At 43.2% G+C, this 8,820-nt stretch overlaps 1 protein-coding gene and 1 long non-coding RNA gene across 3 annotated transcripts in view; both read right to left on the reverse strand.

Annotated features, from left to right (window-relative positions):
- Positions 1–8,806, reverse strand: part of LOC109364132 — an 11,384-nt gene extending 2,578 nt beyond the window's left edge. Inside the window, exon 1 of the long non-coding RNA XR_002110160.2 lies at positions 1,943–8,806. This is a non-coding gene — a long non-coding RNA (uncharacterized LOC109364132). The remainder of the gene's footprint in view (positions 1–1,942) is intronic.
- Positions 1–8,820, reverse strand: part of ZCCHC7 (zinc finger CCHC-type containing 7) — a 111,362-nt gene that overhangs the window by 76,837 nt on the left and 25,705 nt on the right. The window lies entirely within an intron of this gene.

The raw sequence follows: 8,820 nt of genomic DNA on the forward strand, positions 1-8,820 counted from the left end.
AAAAAAAAAAAAAAAGTAAGATTTACTTTCAAACAAATGTTAAAGTTTCAAACTCTTCTATGACATTCAGAATTTCCTAAGATCAGGGGTATGTGAGCAAAACTGCCAGGGAAATGGGTCCCCTTGGATGTCAGACACAAACTGCAAAATAATGAAAGAATACAAACAACTGTAATCTATAGCCATGAATTACTTGGTATTACAGCGTAGCCCTTCTGACCTTAGATGCTCAGATATGTACATCTAAGTAGAGAGATTCAAATTACACAAATATTTACTACACTAACTGTATACTCATTATACTGCTGATGTAGACTTGGAACAAACAAACAGTATCACAAGAATATTTCAACAAAAACGTTTCGTCGGCGACATTTTAACAAGCTGTACCATAACCGGGTGATTCAGCCAATAACTTGGCTATGGTGTTCACCTCACCTTCCACACTGCAGTTCGATTTAAAGGACTAACTGTAGTAATAGCTAGGAGACATGAAAATCTGATGTCTTTGAGTCTGCATCAAGGAGCTCTGAATGAGGGAGTTACCAAAATTCATCTCAACTTCCTCAACTTCACGGAATTTTAGCTTTCAAATTCTTTTTCCAAAAGGGGTGGGGTTCAGCATTTCTTAACGAAAAGCATGCTTTTGCTGCAGCCAGACATCAGTCATTTTCTGTCCCTGAGCAGCTGCCTCTTCTCTCCATCTTCCCCATGCAGACATCGTTGCAGGCACACGGTGCGTACCCCTTGCAGTGACACACTGAGCTAGGCATGAGAGCACAGGAGATGAGCGCTGCAAATCTCAGCCTTGTTTTCCAGCAAGCAGAAAAAAAATATTCCCAAGCTAGAAAACATGGTGCCTCGACTGCAGGAACTGGAAGATAATCTCCACAATAAGCTGCATTCTCTTATCCTGTCTGTGTGCAGCACAAACCAGACTCGAGCAAAGAATGCAATACTGCTGCAGAAGTTGAGACCAGGTGGCTTGCAAAGCTTTTTGATGTACATGCTCTGTGTCTCGACACTTTCACCTCCTGCTTCTGCCCAGTACAGCACCTTGCAGGCTCACTGTGAAAGGTCAGTTGACTGCCCTAACCCTCTGCCATCTAGGCTTTTAGGGCACCACTTCTGGTTGTTGTCTGTGCTCAGGCTTGGTGCAGTACTGCAAAACTATCATCATAGGAGCCTGGAGCCGATTCTCTCGTTGACATCAAGAGGGGAGTTAATTCAATAAAAAATGCCTAGGAAAGCACATGTAGGTGAGAGAAAGGGATAACAGTGGGACTACACTCCCTCAGATTTCGTATGAAATATGAAAATTTGGTGTAGTGCACAGACATGCAGACTCCTTTCTTACTTGGCTATGGGCATTCGTCAGAATTAAAATACTACTGTCTCATGATCCAACTGCCAGCTCAATAGCTGCGGAAGTTAATGGTGTGACAGACATAAGGGAATAAACATTTGTCTCCAGTTGTTTATTTGGTGCCACTTCTGCTTTTTAATCTCCAGGTTCTTAATCTCTTATATGGCCCTGTGACTGGTTAAAGTCCACATCCTACACACCTCTTTTTATCCTATCTTAAACTATATTCTGGGATAAGGCCATAAAAATATCCTGCTGGTCAGGTTTGCCATTTTTCTCTTCTGTAATTAATTCACAGGCAGCTTTACAGGGCACGCAGTTAGATTCCAGTTCCGCTGAAAAAATTAAAAGGACATCTATAGAGCGTTATTTCTTTTTGCAATGAATAGACTGCAATTAAAGGAGAAGGCAAAATGACATTCTTCTAACCATCATTAGAGAGGAATGGCATTTCTAGAATCCACAGATAACTTACACTGATCTCGCAGAGGTTAACTGCAGAACTGCTGTGCTTTCCACCACCAGCATGTGAACAGTGCTAAAAAAACAGTCTGAAAAGTATCTCATAGATATTACCTGCTGTAAGATTACCAAAACATTGCCTGCTCAATGAATCCAGGTGTTGACAGGCAGATTTTTGAAGTTTCTTAATGCTGATCCATACATCCACTGAGCGGAGCGAACACTGACATTTTGGCAGGGAAGGAGTTAGTCCTCCTTGGGTGCTGAATCAGGTTGCAACACCAAAAGAATGATCCTCTCCTGTCCAGCTACGGTCAGATGTATGTTTGCATGTCAGTGACACGAGCAATATACGCCATGATGTCAAAGTACTCATGAGACTGTGCTGCATGGAAGCCACCCCAGGTGTGATCTAAGCACAACCATGACAACAAGTGGATCGCATCACAACAAAAAGATTTAGAACTCTTTTTGACACAGAAACGGTTTGGAACAGCATACAGGCCCAGAAGAAAAACAGCAGCTCTCATCTCCTGCCCCTTCTGCTGCTGGGACCCACTCAACCGACAGATATACACATTTTCACACAAGCATAAAAATAAGTTTAAGGTCCTTCAAACTCCTCTAGGCTTCTCCGTGGGACTGATGGCAGCAGCTGATAGATGTCCACGTGGTGGTAAGCCCAACCAACACCAATCACAGCAAGCCAGGAGAAGGACTTCAAGTGCAATGCTCACGTGTGGTAAACCTGCTCTGCAATCCAGCTCACTTAGCAGCTTGAGCTGAGCAGCTCTGCATGTAGTTGAGCGAGCAAAACACTATCAGCTGACAAGTGTCCTACAGGTACTTTTAAGTGGAAGAACGTGGACAAGAGGACATCCCTCAAAAGAGATTCACTGGGGCTTTTTTCCCAGCGCTGACTGAAAAAGGAAGTAAATAAATTTAAAAAAAAAAAGAGAATTGAACCACAAATACTAAATTAAAGTACTGCTTATGGATCCTCTGAGGCTGCTTTAAGTTTTGTCACATAAAAATACGTTAAAGGAACTTGGTCAAACAGCAATTTTTGTAACTATTTTTCCTTTGGGGTCGAGTGTACCAAGTACACTCAACGTAGATGTCCTTGTTTAACTTTTGACTTTATGACTTATGCAAAGCATCACCTATTATTACAGTGAAAGTCTCCTTAAATAAACTTTTCTAACACATTATACAAATGGAGGTTGTGGATTAGTGAACAGCGAAAGGTGAGGTCATCTAGGCCTATTGAAACAGCATTTTGAAACCTCACAGACCAACAATAGCAGAACTTCAGCAAATCCTCTGAAGTACATCCCCTTGTTTTCCACATAGCCTGGATTAGTCTTGAGCTTCTAGATCTAACTATACAATAACCCTTTCACTCATATATAATAAGGAGAAATAGACTATACTAAAATATAAAAACATAATTGATTTATTTACATGCCCTGCAAATAAACCTCTTCTGTATTCACGGTACAGAATGCAAAACAATGCAAAAGAAATGGCAGTAGAACAAACAACAACAACAAAAAAAACCCACAACCAAAAAATCCACCAACAGTAGTAGTGTTTCCAAGGTCTTCAAATGCAGTCTGCCATTTTCACAGTACAGTAAAACAGACAGCATTCATGCCTCGAGCTGACAGACGCAGGGGTGTGCAGCAGTGCCAAGGCTGAACTTTAACAAACCTTCAGGAGAACATGGGAGTAAGCAAATCTACACACTAAATCGGATCCAAAAGAAATTCTTAAGAATCTGCAGAAGAAAAAAATGTAAAGCAAGAGTTGCTTTCCTAATTTATAATTACCTTTGGCCAAAAATAAGCTATGGCTGGGGGACAGGTCCTGCAGCAGGGAATGACGTACTCTGTCTCAATAAGGCCAATCCACAAAAACAAAAATCAAGAAAACAATAAAAATTAAACGTATGCCTCAATTTAAGTTTTCCAAGATAGTCTGAGAACAAGGTAAAAATGAAAATAAATTCTTGAGTAAGCTATAATTGAGGTTTAGCACACACCATGAAGAGGAAAGACCAGGGGCTGCAGTTTGCACAAGGAAATATCAGCACAGGGTATTTCAGCGCCACGTGCAGGATTTATGTCAGCATTTTAGCAGCACGATGCTGTGGATGTCTTATAGACACAGCAGAGGACCAGGCCCGCAGTATGTGCAAAACTTTGGCTTGAGGTTAAGAAAATCAGCTCTCCAGTTTGTCTTCCTCAGCTGCCTCGATCAGAAATTAATTCAAATGTGTCTGGATTTCTCACAGAAATTATCTTTCACCACCGTAGGGCAGGAGCAAGAATAAACGACGGTGGATCTTTTTGTAACGCGTAATTCCTGCACTTTGAAAGAAAGCCTGAACAAACTGCCCTTTTGCTAGCAGAACTGAGACAACTGCAGACACAGAAAGCACACACACATCCTTCACAAAGAAGGGCAGCTGCTTCCAGATCTACAGCTCAGGAAGGTGAGAGGACGTAAGTAGTTTACTCAGTCTCACAGAGAAGTTCGTCACACAAAATGGTCGCAGATTCAGCTCTCGTGGTGCCGTCTTGCAGCCCAGACGTGCTACCACAGCAGCATCCACATGCAGCTCCCCTTTTGCTGAGACAAAATCTGCAGGACTCATGCTATGAAGAGAAATGGGCTGCTCTCCTACCAGTCGGCCATGCACCCAGTCCCGGTGATTCCTCACGCTTACTGCAACCATCATTCTCCTCCCTCCTCCTGAACCCAAGCCCTATCTTCTCATCTAGGAGCAAGCGAGCATACAGCATCTAAAAATAACATTTAAAAATGTGACGTCGACGGAAAAATAACTTGCAGCAGCAAAAGGCAGGAGTGTGCGTGCCTCAAGAGCACGAGCCTGGCTGTGACGTACAGTGCTGTGCAGCACTGCTTATGGCTCTGTGCAGGCGGAGGGGGCTGGATGCAGGGCAGGCATGGAGGAGCGGGGCAGACCCGCAGCACGGACCAGCTGCCAGGGACCCACAGCACGGACCAGCTGCCCTGCAGAGCAGCCGGGCCGGAGGTGTTAGCACCAGGCCTCTGCGCAGCCGGCCATGCCTGCAGCTCGGCAGGCCCCGAGCCCCGCAGCCGCTGTGACACCGATGCTGCCACGGGTTCACCTTCACAAGCCGAGCGCTGGCTGAGATCACAGCCTCCTGGGTTTGCAGGCAGTTCCCTACTGCTGCTTTGAAGCTTAAACAATTTGTCATTTCACAAAGAACAGCTGCAGGACTGTCCTGCTTGTTAGAAATCCACCTCCCACTACATCCCGCTGAGTTCGTGCCAACCTTAAGCCTCCATTCAGGACAATTACAATGAATGCTGGAAGTGAAAAATCTGGAAAATCTGCTTTATTCTTCGAGGCCCTTATCGCTCGGAAGTATATTTCTCTCGCATGTGCCAAGAAGGAAAGCCTTTTCTATGTTGCTGGCAAAACTGTCAATCATCTTGATGAACAGCAAATAAATGAATGCCCAATGATGGGATTCTATATTATCCTTAAAAAAGAAATCCATCAAATAAACATCAACAGGTAAATGTTTATACCCGACAGCCATCAATTTCAGCTACCCATGCAAAGAGACAGGTGAGCTGGACTGGTAAACCTCGAAATTAGAGAGGTATTAATCATCTGCTCCCAGCCAATATAAACAGATGTTTTTTTTAAACAGGCAAAATCATCTCTTGCCCTGAAATTTATTTGCAATGGATAATGTTCTGTTACATTTTTAATCAAGCAGATGAAGTTACATTTAAATTGAAAATCTGCAGTCAACTAATCAGGCAAGCAAAATTCCAAGATGATTGAATGGCAGAATAGAGCAGATGATGATGTGAAATTCACCTGTCAACCACACCGCTTATTGTTTAGCAACCACATCTGCCAGGTAGAAGCAAAGCCCTAAGACAAAACAAGGAGAGGTGCGTTGAGCATATTTGTAACCCCGTCATGTGTAGGAACACAGAAAAAAAGACTCCACCTCTTTCTTTTAAAAAAGTTGAAGAAAATGTACACGGGTTATTCCTACTTGCTTCGTGCTACTGCACACAGTCTGTTGGATAGCTGAGATCAGGGCATGATACAAAAACCTCTCCTGCTCATTCCATGCTAAAATAAAAAGCAGGACCAAACAAATCTAAAATATTGTAGGGGAAAGAAAAACGGTGTGATCTTTTGTTAACTCACTTCCTGGCTCTCCTACAGAAATACGTCACACACTCTGCCAGACCATTTAACCGGTGCTGGCTCCCTCGCTTTTAAAAACTGGTATTAACATACTGACTTTTACGTTCATTTATGGCACGTGTATTCATGCAAATGCTGCTGTGACAGAAGGAGTACACATCTGAATAGATGAGATAGTGTTCGACTACCTGCTGCCTAAAGAAACACCCTAAAATATTTTAATAAAATTCCAGAAATGAGTCTCTTTCATCTTAATTTTAAAATGAGATCCATATAGTCTTATGCATGACATTTATAAATTATGCATAGCTACAATTTTTTTATGTCAAGGTGAATAGGAACTGACAGCACACATCTGGAAAACTGTCAATTATTCTTGTTTTAAAGCATTCACACCTTTTAGTCTTTTAGCTACAGATGCGGAAGTTCTGACATTGAAGAGCAAGTGCAGACACACAACACCGTAGGCTCAGAGCCATCCGGTAAAGCTTCGGGTGGCAATTCAGCTGGTGCAGGGGCTCTCCGACCCAGCACACCAAACGGTGCTCTTCTGAGGATCAGCACTGCTCCCAGAAAGCAAAACAAAGCCTGCAGTAATCATGCTAACGCGTCCTTGTGAGTACCTGGCATTACTGCACGGCGCTGGGACACACGTACTGCATAAACCGTACAGCACACAGTCCTGTGGTCAATCTCCATGCCCTCAGCGACAGCCAGGACTTCCTTAGATTGCAGCTAAAATTTGCCATTGGACACGAGGCTGTACCGCTGTAAAGATAGGCAGCGAGTGACAGAAACTCAGGTTTAGAAGCACGGTATTTCTAAAGCTGCTCTTCATTTCTGTTACTATTCACAGAAAGACAAGACTCATTTTTCCCTAACTGTGTGGTTTTCGCACATTATTCCATTTGTTAAATAGTTGCTTCTCTAACAAGAAGAAGTTCAATGGTTAGTTCAGCATGGTGTCTTCTAGCGAGCTTTACACGCACCAGGGAGTCTTGAATCTAGATTAGGAAAATAAAACTTGTTCTCAAAAAATCAATACAACAATTTTACGTAGGCACGTTTTAACCACTGCAATATTAAGAGTTCAGAATGACAAATTTAAGTTCTGTGGTTGAACTCTGGATCTCCAGGACCAAGAAACCTGTCATAGCATCTGCTGCACTTACGCCATCTACACAGTTAAGTCAGCACCGCACTTCAGACAGGGTCCCGCGCCTGGCTCTGGTCAGCCACACTACTGCTGCCTGCCGAAAGACACATCCCAGCCAAGTGCTCCATCCATGTCCTTCACTGAGCTTCAGGTACAACTGATCAGAAAGCCACTGAAAAGTGGGAAGCTGCAGAAAGTCCTGCCTTCATCAGAGCTACCAGCTGCATTTAGAACGTAAATGCACCATGCCTCCATACGCTGAGCAGGAATTTATACACGCTTCTCCCCCTGCTGCTACTACTTTCCAGTAGACGCAGCTTTGCTCAAAAGCCACAGGACCTCTGTCTTACTTTCCGAGCTGCCTCCACGTGAGCTGGCTTCTTTCTGTGAAAGCAGAACGCCTGTGGTGGGTGCTGGCACTCTGCTGCACTATCATCTGAATCAGAAGCTTTCATCTTCACGTCTTGTGCAGGAGCGCTGAGCCAGGCAATCGAATACAGTCAAGGAGGTATTAGATTACTTTCAGCTGTTGCTGATAAAAAATACTATTATTTCTCAAATGAGGACACTAATTACTCAGTACCAGTTGAAAAAGTCCTGTCCAAATGATAAAAAGAACTTTGTTTGTTTGTCTTGAAGAGAAGACAAACCTTCTTGAGATTCTATCAACTTGAGATAGAAATGGTTTGGGAAAAGAGAAACACTACCAGTGCTGTTTCTGATTTCACCAACTACTCTGCATTAAACACACTAAGCAGGTGGAACAAACCAAATATCATCTAGAGCATGCTACTCTCTGGATTTTACGACTGTGATTCATCAAATGTGAAAAGGAAAGCACGCTGCCTTAAAGCTGATCGAGCAGCTTCCCTGGATCTTGTACTGTGCTGCCTGGGGCAGATTCTGATAGAACATCTAAACAAAAGCTGAGTGTCTCTGATATCTGGGTGTTGGTTGGAGGGGCGGAAGGGGTACTCACAAGCAAAGATTAAATAAATAAATAAGAAGTTTAATATAAACGCAGGAGCGTAAAGTAAAACTGTTAGAATTTAAAGCCAGATGCCATCAATCAGGACCCGGTGAAATTAAAGCCTACCTGCGTGGCTCTGGAATTGCCTGACGTGGAACACAAGGAGGTATAACTTCCAGTCACACGGCTGCACTGCTGCAGGCCTTGCACCATGCGTGACAAACGGAGCAAATACCCTCTTTTTACAAACCTGCTGCTCCATGACCACGCCACTCCTGCACTCGTACTGTCACATGAATGAAATTTCTCCTGGTCCTGACAGGCGCTCCTCTCAGAATCCAAAGTTACACTGTGGAAGTTCCAGACCGTGTGCCCACACAACCAGGCCAAAATGCCCTAGCCATAACAGAGTGAACGTTTAAGCTTGTGCTTAGCTTTAAGCCAAAATAATCCTAAATCCAGATGACATAGGCATACATTTGAATTTAAGCGTGTTTGAGCGTTTTGCTGAACCAAAGCCTTCCAACATATTTCTGTCTCAATCAGTGCACACTGTTCAAATTATTAATTAAATGCCTGGGCAATTTTAACACTGGATTTTATTGTTTTACGTACTTCAATTTTTTTTTTTTTCCTTATTC

This window comes from Meleagris gallopavo, chromosome Z (genome assembly GCF_000146605.3).
Source record: "Meleagris gallopavo isolate NT-WF06-2002-E0010 breed Aviagen turkey brand Nicholas breeding stock chromosome Z, Turkey_5.1, whole genome shotgun sequence".
Taxonomy (NCBI): domain Eukaryota; kingdom Metazoa; phylum Chordata; class Aves; order Galliformes; family Phasianidae; genus Meleagris; species Meleagris gallopavo.